At 42.0% G+C, this 24928-nt stretch overlaps 1 protein-coding gene across 1 annotated transcript in view; it reads left to right on the forward strand.

Annotated features, from left to right (window-relative positions):
• The window catches only part of HIC2 (HIC ZBTB transcriptional repressor 2), an 81123-nt gene that overhangs the window by 28206 nt on the left and 27989 nt on the right, over nt 1-24928 (forward strand). The window contains exon 2 of the mRNA XM_075041599.1: nt 12885-12954. The gene's annotated coding sequence lies outside the window, so the exon portion shown is untranslated. The remainder of the gene's footprint in view (nt 1-12884; nt 12955-24928) is intronic.

Raw genomic sequence — 24928 nt, forward strand, 5'->3', positions numbered from 1 at the left:
TATAAAAACATTATTCATACAGAGGTGTAAAATTCCCTGGTGTGGCCAGGGGAAGAAATTAACCTCCCATCACTCTGGTTTGGGTTCATGGTTCCTTGCATAAAAATTGTTGGTACTGTGGCCAGATTTATGTTATTTAGTATCAAAACACAGTTATGTTTTCTGTCCTATCTTTTAGCACTGAACACAGCAAGTAGATCCAAGTTATTAGACCACTGTTTTGGCCCCCACTCACCGTATCTTGTGAACATCCCACCTTTTATTGGCACCCCAGGAGGAAATTAATTTCTGGGGCTTTTTTATTTTTTTTCCTAGCTAGCAGGATGTTGTCTGTCCTGAGCATCTTGCAAATTTCTCCCTCTTTTGCCAAACAAGTGGTAAGGACTCTTAATGCCATCTCTTTGCTGCACTCCCTCTGAGCAGCTCGGGGACACAATTAGAACTACCCCGAGTGTGCCTAGGCCATTTGATTTTTTTTCTTGCTACCAGCACTAGGCAATCAGTCCCAGTTGCCCCACTGTAGACAAAACCGGAGGCAGCTACAGCACCGCCTTAGCAGCAACTGCAGAAAGCAGAGCTTATGGAGACATGCCTGAGGTGAGCAGGACAGAGGGCCATCGGTCTGATTCTGTTGAGGAAATGAAGTGCAGCCCCCCCAAAGGAGACAAGTTGCTGAAGACCCCCTGGCTGGCCACGTGCCTGGCTCACAAAGCATGTAGGAAGCCCTGGCTGCTGAGAAGTGGGCAGAAAGCCGGCCATGGGGTCTCACAGCTTGGAAGAGGTAAGAAGGCAGCTGATGAGACTGAATTTTCCTCAGGGAAAGAAAGATTTTTGGTCCCTGCTCCCTGTTGTCTTCTAATGTTTTTTGAAAAAGCCCAACAAAGCAACGCTTCCTCATTCCCCACCACCACCCCCAACAACAAGAAAGCACAGATTTGCTGGACCCGAAGAGGAACAAATGTAAGCACCTCTTTGGAAAACACTCCTGAGGCCTGCGGCCATCCCGCATTCCTGAGGAGGCTGCAGGCCTCCTCCCCAGCGTGCCTGCCCAGCAGGGCAGCCAGCTCCAGGGCTCCGGAGGCCTCGCTGCAATGCTGTCTCTCTCACTGCACCAACATACCCACTCAGAGCTCAGTTAGGGGCTCGGACCTCTCTCAAGCCTGTCCGTAGCCATGTTTTGTGCTGCTTGTGCTCAGGAGATGACTGCTCAGCATCTTTACTCTGCGGTGTTTTCTGCCATATTCATTCAAAGGACAGCTCCATGCCTAAAGTGTTGCCAGACAGATCTATGAACATCGTGAAGCAAACAGCTGCCATGTCCTCATCCTATGTCTTGTCATGGCATTGCCAGTAGAGCAGGAAGTCTTTCAGTAGTGTAACTAGGTAAGGGGTATTTATTTAGATGAAAATGAAGGTAAAATCCCTATTTCCCAGTTGGTTTGACCCCTATTTACAAAGATCTAGTAACGCATGTATGTAGAAGAAATATCTACATGAGTGAAAATGTGCCCTGCTAATATTAAAAGGTACACTGTGGAATTTTGCCTAAGGATAAAATGTAATTTTAATTGAAAGCTGCTGTAACTTGATAGGGAATATCCTCAACAGTCTTGAGGATCTACTTTAAAATATAGTTAAACACAGAGCCAACTCCCACCACTCTGTCTCTTAGAGCTACATGTCCTCTTTGATCCATCCATGGTGCTTACAATTCCTAAGAGACACGCATATTGCAGTAGTCAGAGCTCATTAATATTTATATGATACCTTCCATCTGAAGATGTGTGCTTTGCAATTATTAATTAAAACAATTTCACAAACCCCTAAAATTTAGCTTACAAAACTGAGAGCCAGAAAGTTTGTGTGTCCTTGCGTGAGACAGAATGAGATTAGGAATGTGGAAGCTTGCCTGCATGAAGTCCTATTGTGCCATATTTCTTTACCTTGCCTTCACTAATAACTTCTAAAAAGGCAGCACAGGTTTCCTTTGGCAATAAGATGCACTATGGGCCTGTACTACCTAGGCAATACTGAGAAGGTGAGTGAAGGGAACCTGCTCTTTCATTGTGGTTCTTCACAGTGTTTGCTTGCTTTTTAGAAAGCCTCTTTAAAAATACAACCTGGAAACAGCTTGTCAGCCCTGCAGAAAAGACCCTGAACGCATCTGTACTTGAACACGTTAAGCCCTTCCCTAGCACACTGTATTTTAGTTCCTGTGTAAGAGTAGACAGAAGGGATGGTGGGTTATAATCCATGCCAGACGTGGGCTCTGCCCTCTCACTCCTTCCTGGTGCATATGGAACGAAGGAGCTTGGCTTGGTGTGAGACTGATAACGGGAGGGAGGTCTTGCCATGCGATTAGACCAGTTCACTGTAAACACCTAAGTTGCACAAGTGGCTCAAACTTTGATCTTTTTGTTGTGGAAAAGAAATCTGAGACTGTGAAACCTGCCCTCAGTCACAAACAAGGAGGTGGACATTACTCAAACCCAACTGTGGAAATGTAAATACAGTTAAATGTGATCAAAATGGAAAAAGCACTTCTTTTTTCCCCATCCCTTGCTCCCTGGTGTACAGGGTCTGCTTTTACCAAGGGCTCCTATTCTGACTTGCCTAGCTCTGTTCGTGAGTGCAGGCCCCAGTCCCACACCTGAAACGCCCAAATCCAAATGCTCCCAAGTGTTGTCTGGGATAAGGTTTAAGCCACAGGTGCAATTAAGCTTTTAAGTGGTAAGCCTATTTGGTTAGGGGCACACCTAGAGCCTGCAACAAGCTGAGAGAAAAATGATCAGTCTTTCAAACTGACAGGAGGTTCCTGAAATACTGCTGGAAGGGTTAAGAAGAAGCTGCAACATTCGTAATTCTCCTGGTATTTATTGTAACAACTCTCTGAACAAGTTCTCTGTGGGTGCATCTGGCTGCCCTAGTGAGGTGGGACTTGATTTTAATTACAAATCTGGTAATGGATTATCAAAATGATGGTGTTGCTAAGGCCCTGGGCAGACTTTTCTTAGTCCTCTCTTCTTTTCCCCCATCCCCTCCTTCCCAAATCTGCAAAAAAAAATCTCCAAAAAATGCAGCAAAAGGAGAAGTTTCACAAGAGTGTAGGCTGTTAGCCTGTGGTCTCTTTTTCTATTGGCATTTGGAGCTTTGATTAGATTTTTAGAGGAAAAATGTCATAGCAGTTTGTCCAGTAAAATGCTGGTGAATATTTTAAGATGCAAATGTTCATAGGCATTCAATGAGTGTATGAAAAATGCTGGATGTGAGACTTCAGCGATTCCTCGAAATTCTGATTTCTTTGCAATGTGTCATAGCTTTGTTATAATCATTAGGACAACATCAGAGACCTTTGTTTTGCATAGGCTTGAGTTCTTGGGCAAGGATTTTAAAGTGGAACATTAAGACGTGTTAGTGAACATGTCCTAATTAGTCTCTCACCTTGGCTACCACATGCTCAAAGGCTGTGAGCCTTACCTACACTATGCCTCTCAAACGCCTTCAACAATATAGCATTTTATCCTAGTCTAGACAAAGTCTTAAGGGTTACGTTGTCAACTAATCAGCCCTTTTAGTGGGAAAACTGCTTTCCTTCAGGATTGTTTCTCTGCCTGCTTTTTCCTCCTTGCTGTCTCTTTTCTCCTCCTTCCCTCTGCATACCTTCCCTGCAGCAACTCCTGTTCCATCTGCTGTAATGTAAGCATTAACTATTTAATTGCTGATTAGGAAAATCTCATCACGTGGGCTTTGGAACAATATTGCAGTGGGAATAGAGGAGTGGGAGGCAGAGGAAGGATATGTGTGAGTTCCCAGTTCTCTATCACAGGTTGACCTGGGAGGTCATTAGTCATTCTTGATGCCATGAGGGTGTTTAACGTCTCTTCAATCTAATGGGTAGAACGATTGAATGGGATTTGGATGTAACTGAGTCCTAGTCATCTTTTGCTGCTGGACTTGCTATTTGACCTTGAGCGAGCGAGGCCTGGCCTTTCATCCCTTAAGTGGAAAGAAGACAAGTACTGTAGCTAAGTGCTTTGAGGTTCTTGAATGTAGAAAACATACTCATGCAAAAGACTAGTTGCTTTTCCTGTATAATATAATACTGTGGGGTTTTGGAATTTTTCTCTTTATGTTTCTGCACCAAGTTGCACAGAGTGAGATGAGAAGCTGGAGGAAATCTGTAGTTCTCCAAGCAGTGAAAGCCCTTTCAGCTCTATGTTCCCAAGCAGCCATATGGGGGCTTTTACCCAACTGACTTATCTCCTTGTGTGATGCAAATTCAGCTGGTGGCCCCCTTCTCTCCCCCTGGCATCAGCTATTCTAAGCATTCTCGCATTATCAGCATTTCAGCTCCTCTTTGCACTTGCTGTACCTAGTTGCCACAGTCAGATGTAGCCTGTAGTATAATATTTGTGAAAATTCAGCAGACTCCTGGGGGACTGTGGGTGATGTGGGGAGAGAAGGTGTGCAGGTGGACTCTGCACCCCACATAGTCAGTCTCTGCTCTGAGGACTTTTCATGGCTAGTCATAATTGCCACTTTCTCACTTGGTTTTGCAGGACCCTGAAAGTTGAGTTGGAGATGGCAATTGGATCTTTTCCTTTCTGTCATGAAAGGACTGAAATATTTTGATAATTGGGGAACTAATGAAATTGCCATAGTAAAAGACAAGAAAATGGTATTCTTAGCAATTAACAAGGGAAAGAATTTTAGTCAGACAGAAACTATCTTCTCATTTGTATGGGGAGTTTATTGTTAGCAGATGTTTAATTTCCGTAAGCAATTAATATTTGGAAAGCTTAAAAATTACTTATATACGTATTAAAAACCCTTCTATTTTACTTCAGTCAGGGAGTAGGCACTCACACAATGTCTCCTTAAAGACCCCACAAACACCAGAACTGGCATGCTTGATACTTTCAAAGAACAGATGGGTCTACATGTAGGAGAGCACAGAGAAGAGGGTAAATGTATATATGGGCAGGGAATGGAAACAAAGGCAAAAAATACCTTTGAGGAAAGGGACAAAAAAGCCAATATACTTCTCATGCTGCCTGCCTTCATCACAAGCAACCCCCACCTCCTCTCCACCATCCCCACCTCAAAAAAAAACCCCAAACAATTCCATTTAGAAAACATCGTTGCAGATCACGTGGCAGCTGGCAAAGGCTGCTCACCCTTCTGCCAAAGACAGCTTAGACTCCTGAAACAAAGCAAACTGGGTTGAAATTCTAGGCATTAAAAAACTAAAGCAGCTGCCTCCCTGACATCCTGGGTCGGACTCTGATTTCAGTTTCACTTCTGCTAGATCTTAGGTAATGTCATTGCTACGGTGTAACTGAAACGAGAACTGGGTCTGCTAATCTTGACATTGGGTCACCCATTGGTAATCCATTTGTTATCTCTGTTACATTTGTGGGAGCACACACTCCCACTCCCTTTAGACTGCAGTAATTTATTTGGCCTATTTTATGTCTGATTGTCACTTGAAACTGTACCTCTTGCCTGTCAGCAGCTGTAGTTGTTTTGCTAAGTGACTATCTAAAGTGAGACTTCCTTGTGCAAATGTGTATTTTAGACACTGTCACCAGAAATCCAGTGGTTCTCCTCTCTCCCTACCCCTCCCGTCCCCTTCAGCTGTTTAGATTTCAGGACACATGGCTTAAATGAACGTATGCTTGGAGTTTGCAAAATGGCTTGGATGACAGGAGAAATCGGATCACACAATGAGAGTTCAGAACCCAGCCACCAATTGGTACAACAGGAGTCTGCAACTCCCTTACGCTCATTATTGTCTCGGCATAACATCTAGCAATGTGCGTTTCTCACGTCCCCCTCTGAAAAATGGTAACGCAATTGAAATGAGCAGGCGGAGGAATGTCACCACCTCCTTTTGAGTGGCTGGGCTGTCAGCCTCTGTTTTCTGTGGTACCCCCAAGGGCTGTGGGTATCGGGGTGGAGAAGGGCCTGCACACCTTATTGTGCCTTCTTGCTTACGCTGGAGAATCTCCAGCTTATCCTGCCAGTGCAGTGACTGCATGTGGAGGAGGGGGAGAGGTTGTGTTGCAACCTCTGAGAAAATTAGTTGTCTCTATTTTATCTTTTGCAGCTGCAGCACTTTTTTTTTTTTTTCCCCCTCATCACCCCCCCCCCCCCCCTCCATGCGAGTGGTATGTCTGAACCATATCCTTCAAAACCAGTTTTCTAAGCAGATTAGATGGGTAGCAGAGACAGCTATGCAATCAGGCAAAAATGTGCACTCAAGCCTTCATTTCGTGCAGTGGCCAGAGCAGTAAGTGTCTACCACCTGGATTCTTTTTCCTTCATTCTCTCCTTTTCCTGTTATTCTGCACTGCTGTGGTCTGTTGCTGTTGTAGACTGAAACAAAATGCTCATTCTAGTCCTTAATTATATCAAAAATAGGGAGGGGAAGGAAGTTGGGTTCCATGCTAATACTCATTAACATGAAACATAAAGCATGCTCCCTGGCTGGCATGCTTCACCATGCAAAGTGACATTTGCTCCCTGTGAGCGTGTTGAAGGGTAATCTGGGGATTATTCTCAGGTCCTCTAATACCAATCCTCCCCTGACTGGTCTGGAAAACCAGTGTCTAAGTTTACTGCTCCTCTGAATTCAGTATACTCTCCTGGACTGCCACTGCATGTGAATTTGGTCTCTTGCTGCCCCATACCTTTCATTGCTCCCTATCAGTCTTGTTGCATGGTAGGAATCCGACAATAATGGTTTTCACCTGCTTTGAGATATCATGAGAACTCTTAAGCATTGGTATTAGTTTCATGCCTGGTCTCTTTTAGGACAATGACCTGAATTTAGGATTAAGCTCTCCAGACAAGTTTTTAAACCTTATGGCTTGTTCAGTGTGGGTGGAAAATGGGGATAGGTTAGTGGGCTGAGTGGCAGACCTGAGGAAAAGAGAGTTGAGTAAGCTTTGGCTTTTTTACAGGAGAGGAAACAGAGCAAAGTGTCCCAGGAGCCATTTATTGCTCCTCTGGAGGAGAGGAAGGAGCCCAGAGCAAGGCAATCCAGAAATGCTTTTTACTGTGAGTTTGGAGAAACATAGTGGATGAAAAAAAGGAGGGAGAGAACTCATGATAAAACTAGAAAAGAGAAGCTGGGGATTGGGGTTTGGGGGAAGAAGAGAGATGGAGAGAAAATAAACCCTTTATTTCCCATATAAGGCATGGAGAAGGAAAGAAAAGAGAAACTAACCTGAAGACTTTTGTGTGCTTTATGGGGTAAGAAAGAAGCTACTAGAAGCCCAGACAAACAAAATTATATTTGAAATATTGATAGAAAACTGTGCTTTAACATGTTGGTACGATACCCATGATTATCTTCTGCTGATCCCTCAAAAGTAAAGAATTACTTTGAGAAGAGGAAAAAATTGCAAACAAAAGAAAGACTCAATCTTACTGGCATAAAGGGGGTGAAAAAGTGGGTGGCAAGCTGGTTGGATGTGTCAACCACAAAAGCGGTGAGATATGATCATAAGAGAATTCAGGTTTTAAAACACAAGGAAATCATGCAGAGATATTTTTCACACTGACTCGTAAACAGTGTCTTTGGGTGTGCAGCATTGTCAAATTTACCCTTGTTACAGGGGCAATTTACAGTAAGTTCCCACCAAAGCCATATGCCATCTGTTTGAATTACTTAGCAGAAAGGTTTGTCTCCTTATTCCCCTTCTATTAGATGTGACAGATTAATGTCTTTGAGGGCAGATCACTGTTAGGCTAAATCTTTCTCTGGTTATGATTCCTTATAACTATAAAACAGTCACAAGGTTATGGGGTTTAAAAAGAGAGGTTTATTGCAGTTTCCAACACTGAAACTACAGGCTAAGTGTCTCTCCTTTTCCTTTTTTTCTAAAGTAAATCAAAACCATACATGCACTTGCACTCTACCTTCTACTCTATCTTCAGTTATACAGACCTAGGGGTAAGAACACACATTACAAGAGAAGCATTATAGAGTCTACAGGAAAACTACTAAAACAGCTCTCTGTGAATACATACTAATCCTCCCACTGAGTCCTCTCCACTTGTTTTAAGAGCTGTTTGTTGAGCATGAGTTGGTGGCACCCCTAATGTTTGGGGCAGAACTCGGAGCCTTCAGCAACTCCACCAGCACTTGTTTCTACCCAGCTATCACAGAAGCTGTGTCCATGCCTCGGCTAGAAGCAGCAAGGGATCGACCATTCAGACATCTGTTGCAAAACCTCTAGTTCAATACTTGTCAGACTCTCTCTAAACTAGTTGTTATACTCGGTTGATGAACTCAATCCTACAGTCCTTGGGTCACAACAGGAGCTGTGTAGGAGGCAAAGGGCAGCTGATATTGCTATAATTAAGTTCCCTGCTGGAGAAATTTCTGTAAGAGCGAGCTTCGTTCGCTGTATTATTTTTAAGACAGTTTGTAAGAATGCTACTGGGTCAGTAGGAGACTGATTTGAGTTTTTCTTTGGAGTGGCTTTTTCAGGGAAAAATACAGTTTCTTTAAAATAGAAACTTTTTTTTCCAGAAAAGCCCAATTCTAGATTTCTGATCACCTGTAAAATTAATAAACTAGCTTTTTACCAGAAATATTGCATTGACCTGTCTATACTACCTGAATGGGAATAGCTCTTTGCTTTGCTTTTCTTTAACTGGTCTGAAAGGCTTCACTCAGAATTGGTTCAAAACAGTGTTGGATTCCAGGTAGCCCTCAGCTGCTCAGAGAGCTGTTGTCTGATGTACCCATCCTCTTCTGCTGGACTCCAAGGGCCTCGGCCTTCCCATATGGCATTACAGCTCTCCTGGAGACCGTGCTGTGCCACAAGACACCTCAGTGTGTGCTACGGGAACTGCCCCAGAAGTGAGACCAGGGTTATCAGGCTGCCAAACTGCAGTGTCTGAGTCAATGCAGCATTGTGGGAATAAAAACAGTTCAATAGTGTACTGACTCAGAACAAAATTTTTCGGGTCAGGTCACCAAACCAAAATGAACCAACTTTGGTTTCAGTAATGTAAAAATATTCCATTTCAAATGACACAAAGTGCACTGGTGTTCACAAATAGGTTTCTCTTTTTTTTTTTTTTAAACTTGTGAACTTCCGTTTTACAAAGAGTCTCTAATTTCAGTTTTTCTCCCTGAATTGGGATGAAAGCGAATGTTGAAATACTGGAATTTCTTCCTTTCTGGCGAGGAGGCAGCTGATGAGTATGAGCAACCAGTTTCAGGGTTAGGACAGCTGACTCTGAAGACCTGTACACTGGAGGACAGCAGGCGATGGGGGGCAGATAGGTGATGGAGGGGAGGGGAACACACAGGCAGAAGGAGGGAAGTAGGAGACGGGAATGAGAAGCAGCAATGAAGGCTAGAACAGAAGAATAAGGAGGAGAGAGCAGAAGTTTCCACGCGGCTCCCTGGGCCGTAGGAACTGCTAAATTTTTGTGCTGTGTTTTGCTGTTGGCCATGCCTAGCTCAGCACCTTCTGCTTTGCTGACTGACCGGCAGACATGCAAGCTGGTGCTGCGCTGAGAGCTCCTGTCAGAGCGAGCTTGAAGCATTTCATAGAGAGGGCAAGAGCTGGGTGAGGTGGAGCTGGAGGTTCACACCAGTGCACAACCAGCCAGTGCTGCATGGTTTCACTTCTGCTCATTCAGCAGTTGAGTCTTGCCATGCTAATTGAATGGGGGGTGAATGCAGGACCAAAAGATGAGCGTTTCTCAGTTCTCATCCGGGCTCTGAGCAGGGCACTGCAGCCCTTGCAAGTTAGAGAATCTCTCTGCCACTAAGTCTTTTTCTGCACAGTGCAAAGAACAGGAATACCCTTTTCTCGTGTGACTGGGAAGGAGCACTAGTGACCGTTCCTAACGCACTGCAGAGTGGTTTTTATACTGATGCTTTTATTATTTAACAACTTTCTTAACTTTTTTTAAAAAATATACCAAACTGATACACTCCATCCATCAGCAATGCCCTCCAGGAATGAGTAGCTAATTAGAGAGCAGGACTTGTGAAAAGACAAACCCGGGTTATGCACAGAACAGGTTTCTCCAGTATTTATTGCCTACGTTACTGGCCAAGCTTCCTTGTAAGTAATAGTCAAATAATCGGCCTGGGTCCTTTTGTGAATGGTTTGAGTCTGTGTGGTCCTCCTTTGTTAGAGCAGCTCATGGTTTCTGAAAGCTTCTGCACCCCCTGTTCTGAACAGCAGAGCCTGGTGGCACCAGCTGCTTCTGCCTGGAACAAACATTTGCATGTGACATTAAAAAAAAAACCAACAATTTCAAAATGTATTTGCGTTTCCTTATCCCCTCATTTTTTCAGCCCTTCTTAAAACTCTGGAAATATTTAAAAGATTAATATATTTAGTTTTTACTACAAGCATCTTTTAAACAAGTAAAGCTTGAAGAGGAAAGAGAAATCTTTCCTTCAGAAATAAAACAGCAGCCAGTGTTTGGAAATATTTTAACAATAGACCATATGGGAGTCCCAAACTATTAAGCTTTATTATTCAGAAGGCGGAAAATGTGGTTTGATATTCAATTGATATACAGCATAAATGAGAGCCGCAAACTCGGCTCCCTTGAGCTGGGATTCAGATGTTCTCTTGAATATAATAACTAACGCTTTGGCCTAGTTCCACAGAATGCATCCAGCCTCCTGATCACAAGCCAAGAAACTGTAGGCTTTTTTTTTTCCCCTTCCCCTCTTTTCTCCAAAGTACTTTCCTCTCCTGCCAGCATGAGCTTTTGGCCTGAATATAAATCTCCTGATATTAGATGCGTATAGAAAATGGGGAGGATGCTAATAGCGCACAGCAGTAGAGCTGTGTGTGTGTGCCTGTGTGTTTGTTTTTCTTCTGCTTTAATGATAAGGTTTTTCCTTTGTGATGTGCTGTCAGGGGATTACGTTGGTCATCCTAGGTGGGAGCTTCTTTGTTCCTGCTTCACTGTTTGTTTCTTAGTGCTGTGGGAGCAGGTGAACATCTTTTGAGGTTACTGTGAAGTGGTGCCAGAGACCATGAGAGTGTGGAATTTGTTGGAGAGAGAGACTGGAAGTGGTTTCAGTTTCTTTTTTTTTTCCTTTTTTTTTTTTTTTTTCCCTGATTTGACTTGCATATATTTATAATTGCCCTTTCCCCTTTCTATCATGTCTCTCGATTTTCTCTCCTATGGGGAAAAGAACCCATAAAAGTTGCTTATAAAATATTACATACATGGACTAAGATTGCCTATATGCAAAGGAAGACTGGTGGTTACGCAGATACTGCGATCAAGTAATGGCAGGCTGGATCACCTGCTATTTTTTGACACAGGATCCCTGATTCACTCCATGTACAGGATGGACCAGCTTTGTCAGTGTGAATGTGGGAGGTGTGGTATGAATAAGGAGTTGCAGGGACACAAGAAATGGTCGTGCGGGTCTGGCAGTTGAATGCTGCCCTGAAATAGGGAGTTCTGTGCTGTCTTTGTCAGAAAGCTCCTTTAAGATGCCAGTATCATCCTTGGAAATGACTGAACTGTGACCACTGAAACTTTCTGCCCTATGCCCCTCACCAGAACCCAACTTCCTGGGCACAGACCTCAGGTGCGGAAAGTGGTGCAGATGGTGAAGTTTAACAGTCAGGCATACCAAATCAAGTCATACTCTAACAGTCTAGAAGCAACCTTAACAGAGTCTGTTTTGTTTCTATTCCCTTCCAATAACACATGCAACATGAGATGGCTTTGCATATATCTTAAGTTGTAGGTATTCAAGATTCTTCTCAGATTTTTGTGCTGCAGGACTTGACAAGTGTCTATAAGTAACTCTTCCCCCAGTTTTGTGACAGACATCCTCAGCTATGTTGGGTCCTATCTTTTCTAGCCTCTCAGAATCTGAAATCAACCAAAGAACCTTCTCTATGGTCTATGGTTTCCCCTGAGTAGGCTAGGAGCCTCCAGCATTAAGCTATCTATCTGGCATTTTTTTCTAGAAGTGTGATGAGCCCAAGGAAAAGACTTTCACTGAACGTGTAAGTCCAGGAAAGCCTGTAATACAGAACACTGTAGAGAATATAAATTATGTACTCCAAATGTGAAGTTCAGTTTTGGCTTCTGTCTTTCCTCCATTTCTCTTTTCAGTTGTTCATGATAGCTGAAATTTTCCGTGTTTTTGTCTCAACCCACACACAAGTTTTTTCCTTTGGGGAAAACTGGAGCAAAATCAATTTTAGTGCAATTTTTCAAGCCTCTTTGACTTGCACCTACATCTGTTTGGTGTGGGGGAGTGGAATTTTATCATAAAACGTTTGATTTATTTAATGTATTCAATAAGCATCCAAGATGTGCCAGGTACTTTCTCAGCCCTTTTTGGATGAGAAATCTTGCAAGCTAAGAACTTAATAAACAAAGAAGCTACAGAACTCAAAATTTCCCTGCTGTTAAGGTCTCCATATATCTAAGGAATAAACCAAGTTTGAACAAAGCAGATCCAGAGACTTGTAAAGTACAAAACGTCACATGCAGTACTGATGAGATCTAACATTATAGGAACAACTATTTTTTTAATGTATTTCTTGATCCTGTTATCTGCCCAACTTACAACAAACTCAGCTGAGTTGTGTCCACGCAGTAGCTCTACTTTCATTGCAATTATGAGTCTGTTTTTATTGGTGAAGCCATTGCTATGATTGTATGATGCTGTACTAAGGGCTCATCTAAACAGGGTCATTGATTAAGACCAAGGTAAGTTACAAATCTGAGCAGAAGAGCTATTCCCAATTAACTTCATCATCCTAATGAAGAGGGGATTGGGAATAGTTAATAAGGAATAGCTGTTCTGGAATAATCCCTTTTTAAGACAAACCCTTACTCTTTCTATAATTGCATTCTAGGAAGCTATTCTGTACTGAATCAGCATGGGATAGAGTGCCTAGAAGACGTTCAGACCAAGCACAGCTAGCGGTGAGTGGGGCAATATACACTGGGATGCCCTATTGCAACTACTATGAGTGAGCAGAAGAATAGAAAAATTGGTTGCCTGTTCATCTCTCTAGAAGGCAACTGAAAGTATTATATCAAAATCACTGTACAAAGGCCTTTCTCTTAGCAGGGATGAAGTATGAGCTGCCTGTTACTGTCTGAGCATTAACTTCATATTACGGACAGAATGCATGTTTCAACTTGTAACTGATCACAATTTGATTAAATATTGGGGTGTGGAAAGGACTTGTGTGCTTTTTTCCAATGTGTATATTTACATTATTATGTGGGGAGCAATCAATTTATCAAATCCATCTGATTATTTCATAATGGGGAAAGACAATTCGTCAGAGAAAAACTTGTATTGTTTTTAAGATGGAGAGAAAATTAGTTTAAAAGAAATTTTACACAATCTTTTTTTGAGGATAGCCTACACTAACAAACTAATCACATAAAGGAAAAGCCAATAATTTATAATGCCATGAAATTTTCCTGCAGCATAAAATTTTGTGCTTGACCTTGCCAAGGAGGATGGGCTGGAGTAGAGATGGTGCTCTTGTGCTTTAATGCATTGTAGTTGTGATATAGTTGCTGTTAATTGATAGTTCTCCTGACTTTTGGAATTCCTCCCTTCCCTTAAAAGGCAAGGTGGCAGCCTGGAGTGGAGAAGCTCCAACTGTAGCCCTTTGGATGTTAATCCACCCTGACTTTCTTAAGCCTCCTACTTAAATCATTATCTTAATGAATCACCATTGCTGCTATCTTCAGTGCTACACAGGAACATGCAAATTTTAAACAGCCTGGGGGAAAGACCTTTTTGTCTGTAAAGTGCTCTGATACTTGCATTTAGATGTTGCCATGATAGGTACCTTGGATACTACTTTCTGCCTAACCCCATGGATAGATCATGGGGTATAGTGTATCACCAGTGTATGCCTGCTAGGTGGCTCTCAGGGCTTGCCCCTGAGAGGAGATGGATATGATTCTGCTACTGACTGTAAGAAGCAGCTTTAGCTCAAGTGGTTGAAGCCAGATAGCTGTGCAGGTTTGTCATTCATCTAACTGCCTGTTGGCTGTGCTTTTCTTTAGCTGCAAAATGACAAGGAGTTGAGGGAGTGAGGATGGGGGTCCCCCCTCAGCTCTGCAGCTGCCCTTCTGACTTTGGGGCAAGTTTCTTCACCTCTTCACTTGACTTTTTTCACAGCACAAAGAAATATGCCATGCAAATGTTAATCTATCAACCAAGTTTTCTCCCAAGTAGGTATCAAGAAATTTGATACAGCAGGAAAATTACCAGCATGTTAGAAAATCTTAAGAACATCTGTTTGAGGAAAAACTGAACATAGCGAAGCCACTGCAAAGTATCTCCAAGACTTTCAGCATTATGTTGTCCAAATTTTTCCTTGAAGAGTCAACTTGGCTAGGCATTGAGCTCCACCCACTTCCAGCTCTCCCAGATGATCTCTTGAGAAATGTTTACTTGTAGATGGTGGGTATGGAGAGAGAGCCTAGCTGTTTCAGATGGCAAATCTTTGCAGTTATTTGCAATATGTATTGAAAGATTTGATTCCTTTATTCATTAAACCAAGAGCTGAGGAAGCTGTTTTATGCAAATGTCCTAGATGATAAGAAGTACTCTTCTCAAATTGCAAAGTAAATTCACCCATTGTCCCCTTTCTGTGGCTTAGAAGAAGAACCCATTCCCTTACTATGGGTAACTTTTCCTTGCCAGTAATAGTTCTGCTTCTGGAACAATGGCAGGATAAATGAGGAAGATACCAGGTGAACAGAGATCCTCTAGTCTCAACTGGATGAGGACCACATTAATAGAACTGAGCTTAAATGCATTTTCTGCAATAACATTATCCATTGTCAAGTCCTGCTGGGAGACTTATGCCCACAAGAGGCCAGAACATCTATCTCAAGGAGGGCATCCTCATTCTTCTCAGCTAAATCTTCTCTGAAACCAGTTGAGCTGGAGCTAGTGTTTTTAGACTAAGAAGAAATGCATTTTCTTGGCTCATGCTAAAACTAACTAACATGTTCTCAATTGGTTACCAAAGAAAGGGAATGTGAGCAAACAGTACATGCTGACTTTTTGCAGCTCAAGGCCTGGACAGGAGTCCAGTGAGATACTAACTGCTGCCTTAGACATTTGTGCACATCTTCCTGGACAGCAGCAAGTGACGTAGCCCTGTAACTCAAACTCTTTTTGCTGCTTGGTGTAGCTCTGAAAAGACTGCCACTTTCTCGTAATAGTGTTTAAGACACTTTTCGTGAACTGCTTTACAATGATAACTTTTTCTGCTCATTGTGAGCAAGCTGTTGTGTTTTCTGTATTTAAGCTCCTAGCTGGTTCTGATCCCTCGCTGGATGGCAGCATTTTATAATATCAGGGTAAATTAAATGGGGAAGCCATCTATTAGATTCAGCACTTCAAGAACAGTCAGAGTAGGGATTTCAGAAGAAACACCAGAAGTGATTTATATATGTGTGTGTATTTATTGTGTGTATATTTCAAAAGAGAAAATTGAGGTGACTAACATTTGAGGCTGAGTGCAAAACTTAAATGCAACTTTTTCTCATTCCAGTCTTGGAAAATAATGGTGATGGGTGTGGGCAGGTCTCTGGCTGACTTTCTGAATTGCCTTTATGTCAGAGCTCCAGCTAGGGATTTGGTGGAATTTCTCATCCTATTGAGTAAAAGTAATGTTCTATCCCACATTAGTTTCCTTAGGAAACAGAAGGAAAGGGACTCTTCTCCCCAGCACGTAACACACCCAGTGTTATTTTTGCAGGCACTGTATGCAAAATGTTCAGAAAATGAGACATCCAGAAGGAAGGTTTATATTTCAATATGTTGAGCTGGCTTACATTATTCGCCTAGCTTTTGCATGCTATCTTATGCTCGTGGGTAGTACAAGAGTTTTGTTGATGTACAGAGCTTGTTATTTCTATAGTTTGCTCATTCCAATTCAGAGATTTGTAACTATGGAAGTAAAATGTGTCTGTGCTATTATTTTGTTAAGCTGTCTTGAGCTACTTTTGTTAACCACATGTTCACAGGAGTCTGTGTTTGCTCAAATTACCTGCTCAGTTTTCTGGTCAGGTATGCTGAGATGCAGTGTTTCAGCTCATAACTTTGTTTTGTGTTATCTTTCTCATGGCATGTTACAACTGTCTCCCAGAAATTCTGAAATTGGGGTCAAACAAACTGCTCTGATGTTTTTCCCAGCATTCACTAATTTGGCAGTACTAAGTATTTCTGTATGCTACTAAGAAGCATACAGAAACTGCAGCTGAGCACTGTGACTGACAGTGCTGTTGTGAACAAGTGATACACATAGCACTATACAGGTAGATGGGTTTTAATTGATCATATCTATCATTAATTTTAAGGGCTTTTGGAACCATGGTAGTTCAGCTAAGAGAGGGCAGATAAGCCAAGCAATTATAGGGAGCAGCTATATTTGGTGAAGCACATATCTTGGGATTAGCATGGGTTCATGAGGCAGGGTAGTGAATTGTGCATCACAGTGCCAAGTCTGATTGATCCTTCAGGACAGTCACTCATTATACGGGGACACCTGGCAAATTTCTTAAGACTGGGATATTCGCTGGGATAAGCTTAAGTTCCCTTGGCTGCTCAGTATAGATTTTAATGCAACAATGCTTGCCCCTGCTTATTGGGGAGAACCATGTACTTTCTGCTTCTCTGGCTTGTGGAACTTCTCACTGGGCATACAGGTGAGAGAAAGTAGCTGTGAGTGGCTGCAAACTGCCATGCTTTTGGGAAGACTTTGAGGGGGGCAGAAATGGCAGGGTTTGAAAGCTGTGAGTTTGGCTGGCTTGAATTGGGTAAAAAAAATGGAGAGATCTGTGGCAGCAGTTGTTGGGAGATGAAAAAAAATTTTCACCTATCACCTCAGCAGACTACTTAAGAGCACTGTCTGATGTGAGTCCCCAAAAAGGTCTTGCAGAGAGACTGATGGCCAGCTGTGAGGAAATACTGCACTCCCTGAAGAATCAGCAAACTCTGGATGTTTACCCAACCTGGTAAACCAAACAGAAACCATCAGTATGCTGCTATGTAAACTCATGGTGTGCCAGTATCTTAAACACTATGCAGTTCTGATAAGCTAGTGGAGGGCTACGGAAGGTCCAGAGAAGACCATCAAAGATGGGTCTCAAGTCAGTCGAAGTGATTTCTCTTGCCATAGAGAAGAGATGACTTATTACAGAAATTGCAGATGTTTTATACTGTAATGAATGGGGTGGGGAAGGGGAGTAGGGAGTGATTCTTCATGGTTCTTGTGTTAACTAAATTGATTCAAGAGGAGGCACTCTGTCAAGCAGCAGTTACCATGTGAAACTCATTGCCAAAGGGTGTTATGGATAGAAGAAGTCTAAACAGATCGAAAAATCGATGAAAGGACGGATAAGTTCTTATTAAAAGTGATGGCCTGGGTGCAACCTCTGGATCAGGAGATCTTTAACAATGGCACAGGGTATAAGAAGGGAAGGCTGCCTGTACTCTGTTTCACTGCTTTTTCTCCCCCACTGCCCCTGCTTCTTTTTTTTTGAGGGGGGGGGGGGCAGGGAGGAGGGCTATTCTGGCTACTGCTGAAGAACAGACAGCTAGACCTTTGCTCTTATAATATGGCTATGTTTATAGTACAAAACTAGAAAAGAAACTAGCTACACTGCAGTGCAGGGAACTAGTTTTGCCTTGCAGCCCACAAGTAACATAAAGCATACTGAAATGAAGAGAGTTAGGAGCCAAATGTCTCCTAATACCTTAAAAATGTGTGTGTTTATAAAAAGCCTCTGTAGCCTGCTTTCTTTGTTAAAATTCTGACTTAACAAAAATCTGAGCTTGTTAATGAAACTGTGAGTCACTACAATGTTTCTAGTTATTTTTCTTACTTTCTGTGTTTAGGGCTATAGTTACTTGGGTTGCCCGAAAATGTACCTAATGAGCTGGCTTAGGCATTTTAACTCTAATAGTAGTGACACCTTGGGCTGGAAGCTGAGGGTGGCTGCCCTCCACAGAAAGGACTGGGGAGCATGACAGGGAGGCAAGAAGCAGCAAGTTGGGAAGGAGGCTGAAGAGGAGGGAAGATATTAACATCTCTTGTATATGCACAAAACCAGGAAAGTCTAATACGGAACAGGTCTTATAGTTGTGACTGCAGTGGCAACAGTCAGTTGGTATTTGGGAGGTGAAAAAATCAGTTTTACATTTTGCTAGACGATTGTACTGTAATACAGCAGTGCCTCCTGGCAGGGAAAGCAATGTAATGTAAAGCAATACAGCGTGGAAGAGCAGTTGGAGAGCTGTCAGAAGCTGAGTAGCTTGGAATGCTTCCACGTGAACTTGGGAGCAAGTGAGCTCGCTGCAGCGTGGCATTCCCCTACCCTGAGGAGGAGTACGGACTGCAGCACGAGCATGAATAATGCACCTTACAAACAATGCAGCTCAGCTCTTTGGAGGAGGGCTACGAGAGGCTTTTCTGCGAGAGTTTCTTTCTTTTCTTGGGAGATTTCTCTTCCAGCTCACAGAGCCCTTCTGAGTTCACATGCCAGGCAGCCCTGGGGCAAATGAGTTTGTACCTGTCAGCTGTCATTGCCTGGCACACCTGAATACTCAAGGGCACGGGGCTGCCAAAGGAGTAGCAAAAGTCTGGAGCTCTCTAAAGCACAGGTCTGATCTGATTGGGCAAACAAGGAAGTAATGACTCTTTGTTTTGATTTTTTTATCAGTTTGTATTTCCAGAGAGCTTTGGTGCATGGCATTGGCTTTTATTCTAGTTTTTAGATGTTGGATATACTTAGCAATCTTACTTGTGGTTTTTAACCCTCCCCCCTCTTGCTGCCCCTAGTGTTTTCCTTCCCTTCAAGTCCTCTGCCTCACTCTATGTATTGCTACTATAAATTGCTTGGGATGATGGGTCCTGCTTCTTGGAGCCTCTGGATGCTATTAACAAGTAATTGCTGGAAAAGCTTGTTTAAACATCAAAACCCTACATTATTTTTTAAATTGCCCTTTGAGGTGGCTGAAATGCTACTGAAAGATTACTTTGCTTTAATACTGGACAAGGAACTTTATTAGGTAAGGGAAATAGTGTTCTTACTAAACTGTTTCTGAGGTACCAAGTCATCTTCCTTTTAAAGAAGGGATGTATAGTTTTACTCCCTCTGCTCGCTTCTCCCCCCACATCAGCAAATTGATGTTTATAGCAAGGAGCAAAGAGGTTTTACTGGCTTTATCCCTTCAATGCATCCAGACTTTGTTTTTTCAAAAGCCTGTAAGAATAGAACGATTCATTTTGCGTGTTTGCTATCTAGCCACAACTGCTAAATTATCCAGGGAGAGTCTATCAACATCCAAGCTACATATATGAGAGTTGTCCAGCATGATGTAGGACCAGGGCACTGTGTCTAATATACTACTACTTTTCCTGTTGTAATCATATCAGCCAGATTACTGGATGCTTAACCTGTGGTCATGGATGAGATTGAACAGGATCCTCCACCATTAAGAAACCAGTAGCTACATGCATGATGCACCTCTCCTGGTTAAGATTGCTGTAAGATTGGCTGAAGTGCAGCAAGTCTTGCTCAAAATGTAACTGAGGTGTGTTCTGTCAGTGGCAATATGAGTCACCGTTAACCTACTAGCAACCATTGGATAATCAGGTGAAACTTTACATTTATTTCACATACTGAAAACTGTTAGGCAAGCCTCCTCATAGGATGAGTGTCTGCCAACTTTAAGAACAAATGGTTCATTTTGCTCTGACGTTCATGCAGCCACAGGGACACAGTAAATGTATTGACTTTTTATTCCTTTCTACTCTTTCATGTAAGTGTACACACATTATTACAAGAAAGGAGCATGTGAGCTAATAGCTGTGCCTCATCACTTAATGAAGCATTTGCTTTAAAGAAATGACATGGACCTTCTGTGGAGGCTGTAGAAGCAGTAGCTAGGCTGCCTAGGTCTGAGCCCCAGCAGGCAAAAGGAAAGACTTCATTTCAGGTTTCCTAAGCTTGACAGGCAGCCAGGGCTGTGCTAGCAATTACGGTGTGAATGTTATAAATGGAAGTGCTACCTTGGGAAGGAATAAACAAATAAGGAACTTAGTGCAGAAATGGTTTGAGAAATGTCATTGATTGTGAAGACAAACATGAATTGGGAAGTAGCATGGGAGGGTTTAATGAATACTTCTTTCTTCTGCACTTTTCACATAAAATTGTGTCTGATCAGGTGAAGCTCTGACTTCTGTTCCTCTGCCATCTTCCTGATTGCAAAGTAAGCTTTATCTTTTTACATTTGGCATGTGTATTAAGATTTTTTTTGGGAAAAAATTATTTCTCTCCAATATAAACTGCTAAACAGAATGTGCACAGACACAATCTCAGCCTCTCAGTATGTATGCCACAGAAAGGGAAGCAGAATGCATATTGTAGGAAATTGATATGTGCCTTTTGCTTTCATGGTGTGTGAGGGTTTCTCTTTCCCCACTGTTGTTTATTTCCATTTGTGTTTTAGTAGTCTTTGTGTTATGAATTTGTGGGATATTGAGAAAGAGTCAAGTGCATCGTAGATGTAGTGGCTAAAGGCTACTGAATTGAACGATCTTTTTAATACCTAGGAAGAAATATCTGCTTGAAATTACAATAGCTGCCTTAAACAATTTTCATAGATCTTAGTGAGTTTGGGTCTGTCTTTATTTGGGCACTACTTGTCTTCTGCCAAAGGTTTAAGGAAAGACAGAATGCTCAACTGCAGAAAGTCTGTCCCTAAGCATGAGGAACAGGAGTCTGTAAGAAAGTATTGGGCTTTTGATAGATGTAGATGCTTTTGCAGGGAGACCTTGAGGCCATTTTTGCCAATTTTTTTTTTTTTTTAAATTTGAGTTTATTTAATGCAGTAGAGGATTTCAGTTGAGAAAACAGTGAAAGCTTAAGAAGCTTAAGATGCTTGTTTTCCTTTTCCAAGCTGGTGAATAAGAACTAGATATAATGGGAGGCAAATATCTGGTAGCTCTAGATTTTGAAGCATGAGGCAATGAGAATTCAGCTTTAAATCATCAGCTACAGCTCACTTATCTTTTTATTAAAGAGTTTATTTTAAATGTTGAACATGTTTGGACTTAAATGTTTAGTATGCTTGATAAGAAAATGAAGTCAGAAAATTCTCAATGGATGGTTACTTTTTGAATTTTCAGGCAGTATGATTCAAATGAGAAAAATAAAATGTCTATTAAAAGTCATTGGCTGTTTATTAAAATAACAAAAGGAGGAAAAAATGTCAGCTGGATAAATACCTGTAAAATAGAATAAATGTTTCAACTGGAGATAGTGCAGCTCTCTGGTTAGCAAAAAATAATACCAAATTGAGAGCAGACTATATTTAGTTGCAAATCAATACAGCTTAGTAGTTACCAGCCACTGGTCATCCTTTATGAAAATAACTAGAGTGTAAATGTAAAACAAGATTAAAATTGGTAGCTTTAAATTACTTTGATTTAAATCCACCCTTCCTCTACCATTGCATGCTATCTGAATAAATAAATAAATAAATAAAAGCACATTTAGCTGCTGGCATGGCATTGTCATGGCTTTTCCTGTGCTTGCTATGATGTGATACACAGATAAAGGAAACTCCCTCTGTGTGTTCATATATAAAGTCACTAACATAACACTTGGTCCCTTTTTTTTCCCTCCCCTTCCTCTGTCTCTCATCTCCATTACCCTCCCCCAAAATTTAAATGGGCAAGTGAATTTCGAATTTGTCATGTTTTACGTACTTCTCAAGGTGTGTGAGCTGCCTCTGAAGATAAGTGCACCTGGGCTCCTATTTTCCTATATATTTCTGTATATTTCTGTATATTTTATACAAACTGCAAGAGAGCCCTAAAGAAGTTTTTCTTATTTTACTCCTAGTCATGTGTTTGGTACTGTAACTTCCAAAAATTAAATTAATTGTGACCTTAGAGGCAGACAGTCCAACAGCGAAATAGCTTGTAATTTATTTGAACTCTGAAATTCCACTGGTTAAAATTGTGTAAAACTTTCCAATAATTTGTTTATATATTATTTTAAGAAAAAACCACCTTAATTATGAGTCTGGTTCCTCAATAAAAAAGGATAGCTATCTGGCTAATCATTGCTATGTACTAGTTCACTAATTTTTTTCTTAATGACAGTAGAATTTTGCCATTTTCCCCCATAAAACTTCTTCAATTATATAATGAATGTATTTGATTTAAGGGGACGCTCTCTAGGATTTTATACCCCAAGACAGGCATGTCACGAAATAGCTGGAGGTTGGTGAAGAACCTCAGTTGGATTAAATGCTTGCAAGTATGGACAAGAGTGGGAGTTGAGCATTTAGATGGAGGCCTGTAAAGAGTTCTGTTCTCAGCTACTCCTATTTGAAATGAGTTATTTTGTTTTGCTCTCACCTAGAAATTCAGACTTTCTGAGTCGTCAAAGAAAATGGGTGTGCTGCTATCTCCCTATGGGAACACACAGCTCACTCTGGGTATACGGAGAGGTTGCTCAGGAGACCTGGTTTTCCCAAAGTCTGAAACTTGTTTGTGGAAAAATGAAGAGAATGATTGCACTCCTGTACTAAATGTGGGGATTTTCTTTAAATGGGTTCTTAAATAATTGTTTCTGCATTAGCTGTGTCACTAAGGTTTCTGGAAGTGCACATCATGTATATTGCACAGTTATGAAATACAGCTGGGCCTTCATTTGTCTGTTGGGGACACAGACCTGCTCTTGTGATTTGGTTTCAAGTTGCTCGAGAAAAGATGTGACAATGTATATTCTAAGATCTCATGACAAATGTGTAAAGTTCAGTGCTCTTACCAGGCTGGCTGTTAACTAGCCAGGAGGTCACTAACACCGCTGCTGACAAAGAATAAAGAAAACGTAAAGATGCTAAATCTTGGTTATGGGGGACTGTTCAACATTTAAACTTCTGGTGTCTGAGAACATGGCGTGGCATTTGCAACAGATGTTTGATTGATAATCAAAGACCCAGTGTAATAAATTGTTGGTTAAAGAGTAAGAGTTGACCTGGCAGTCAATCCTGATTTTTATCACTATGGACTTGAGACCTCTTGAAAATGAGAAATGCCAGTAGTAAGAAGTGTACATGTTCCTAGGGGTAGATGGGTTTGGGAGCTTTGGGGTCCTGCTCATTTGTTTGAGAATGAAGTATCATGGAATGGCCTTATTCTGCACTCATTTGATCAGAGATGGCCGGTGAGATGAACAGATGACTGGGATGTAGATATGTGAGAATTTCTCTTTGCTTCTGACTTGCGCTGGACTGATGAGTTGGGGTTCATTGAACCCACTGTATCACTCAGCCCTCGAGCAGTTATAAAGCAGAGGTGGACTGAAACAGTTCTACCTACGCCACTTCAGAAGAACGTTTAGCTTGGCACTGCCTTCATCCCTGACGGCTGCTTGTGATGCCTGGAGCTATTTACTGTAGGGATGAGCAGACAAACCTGATGTGTGCTCAAACCTGGAAATCTGAATTAATTAACCAGTGAAATAACTTACGGATGTGGTAGATTCCTCATAAATTAGACTTTTCATCAAGATTGGTGCGTGCGTTCTCACTCGTGTACTCTCTCTCCTAAAAACTGCTGCAAGAATCGCTCACTGAAAAATGAAGGCGTTTGTGCTGTTAAGGAGGAATAAGACAGAAGGATCCTACAGGGCCCTGTGGTCCTCCACCTCTGAGGCCATGCATCCTGGTCAGCAGCTTCTCGCATCGATCGGTGCTCCGGCTCCCTGTTAAGTACTACAAGATGCCTTTTGTGAGATGGGTGGCATGGGAGCAGTTCTTCTTCATGCTGAAGAACACCTTTGTATTGTGATGCAGAGCTATAGCTCAACCAAGTAGCTCTTCTCTTTTTATTATCTGTGCCAGTCACGAAGATATGATGGAAAAAATGCTATTAATGCATTTGCTGCCCTGAAAATTTTCTTGTTGGCTCTTTCAGCTGCTTAGGCCAGCAGCTAGTATCCTCCAAGGCTTAGTGAAGAATTAGGTTGAAATTGCCAAGGGGTGTCTCCTCCTGCACTGACTTAGAGATGTATGAGGCTCACTCTCCTTTGTTCTTCCTTCATCCCACACTAGCCATATCTGCCTTGTGCCCTGTCAGCGTTTTCTGCTTGGGAATGGCTGAGTGGACTTTGCTCTGTTAGCCGTGCATCTTTTTTTATTTAACGGAGATCTTCAGAGTGTCTATTTGGCATAAATCAGTTGAGAATTTGCTGGTAATAAACGCAGAGGAGGGAAAGAAAAGAATACTTGGAGTCCTCCGTTCGCTTCTCTTGGCAGTGCCTCGTTCCTGCTCTTGGAGGAGGTCTTTTGCTCGTCCCTGAATTGGTTCAGCCCCCAGAGCACAAATGCTCTGAAGCTGCAGTCGCAGGGTTGCTGTCTGTCTCCAGAAAGTCATGTGGCAAGGGGCTCTGCATGCTGTGGAGAGCAGCTCCCCCCGTGCAAGGAGTTACAGGATACCGCTGGGGGTAGCTACAGCTGGTATGCACTGGTACTAATATAATCCCGCAGGACTGTATCCATGAGACACAAGTGTGACATGTGAGGTATTTAAGGAGACACACCTGTTCTAGGCACAGGCCCGGGTATTGCATGCCTTGGAAATGGAAGGTTTTGGTGGAGCAGGAAAGACTCTCATTTCATCCACAGGAGGGCTTTGCTTTCTTCTTTCTTCCCAGTTTCACATTATTTTATAATTCCCTAATATTATGCAATCATGTGGCCTGTTAGCACCGGGCTGTTTCAAAGGCCAGTCTAGTGTTTGCATTTGAACTTTTTTTACCTTAGTGTGTGATTTCTACAGTGATTAGCAGGAGAGAACAGCTTCTGGGCTGAGTGATGGTTTGGGTGTAACTGCTC

This window comes from Buteo buteo, chromosome 11 (assembly GCF_964188355.1).
Source record: "Buteo buteo chromosome 11, bButBut1.hap1.1, whole genome shotgun sequence".
NCBI classification, from domain to species: domain Eukaryota; kingdom Metazoa; phylum Chordata; class Aves; order Accipitriformes; family Accipitridae; genus Buteo; species Buteo buteo.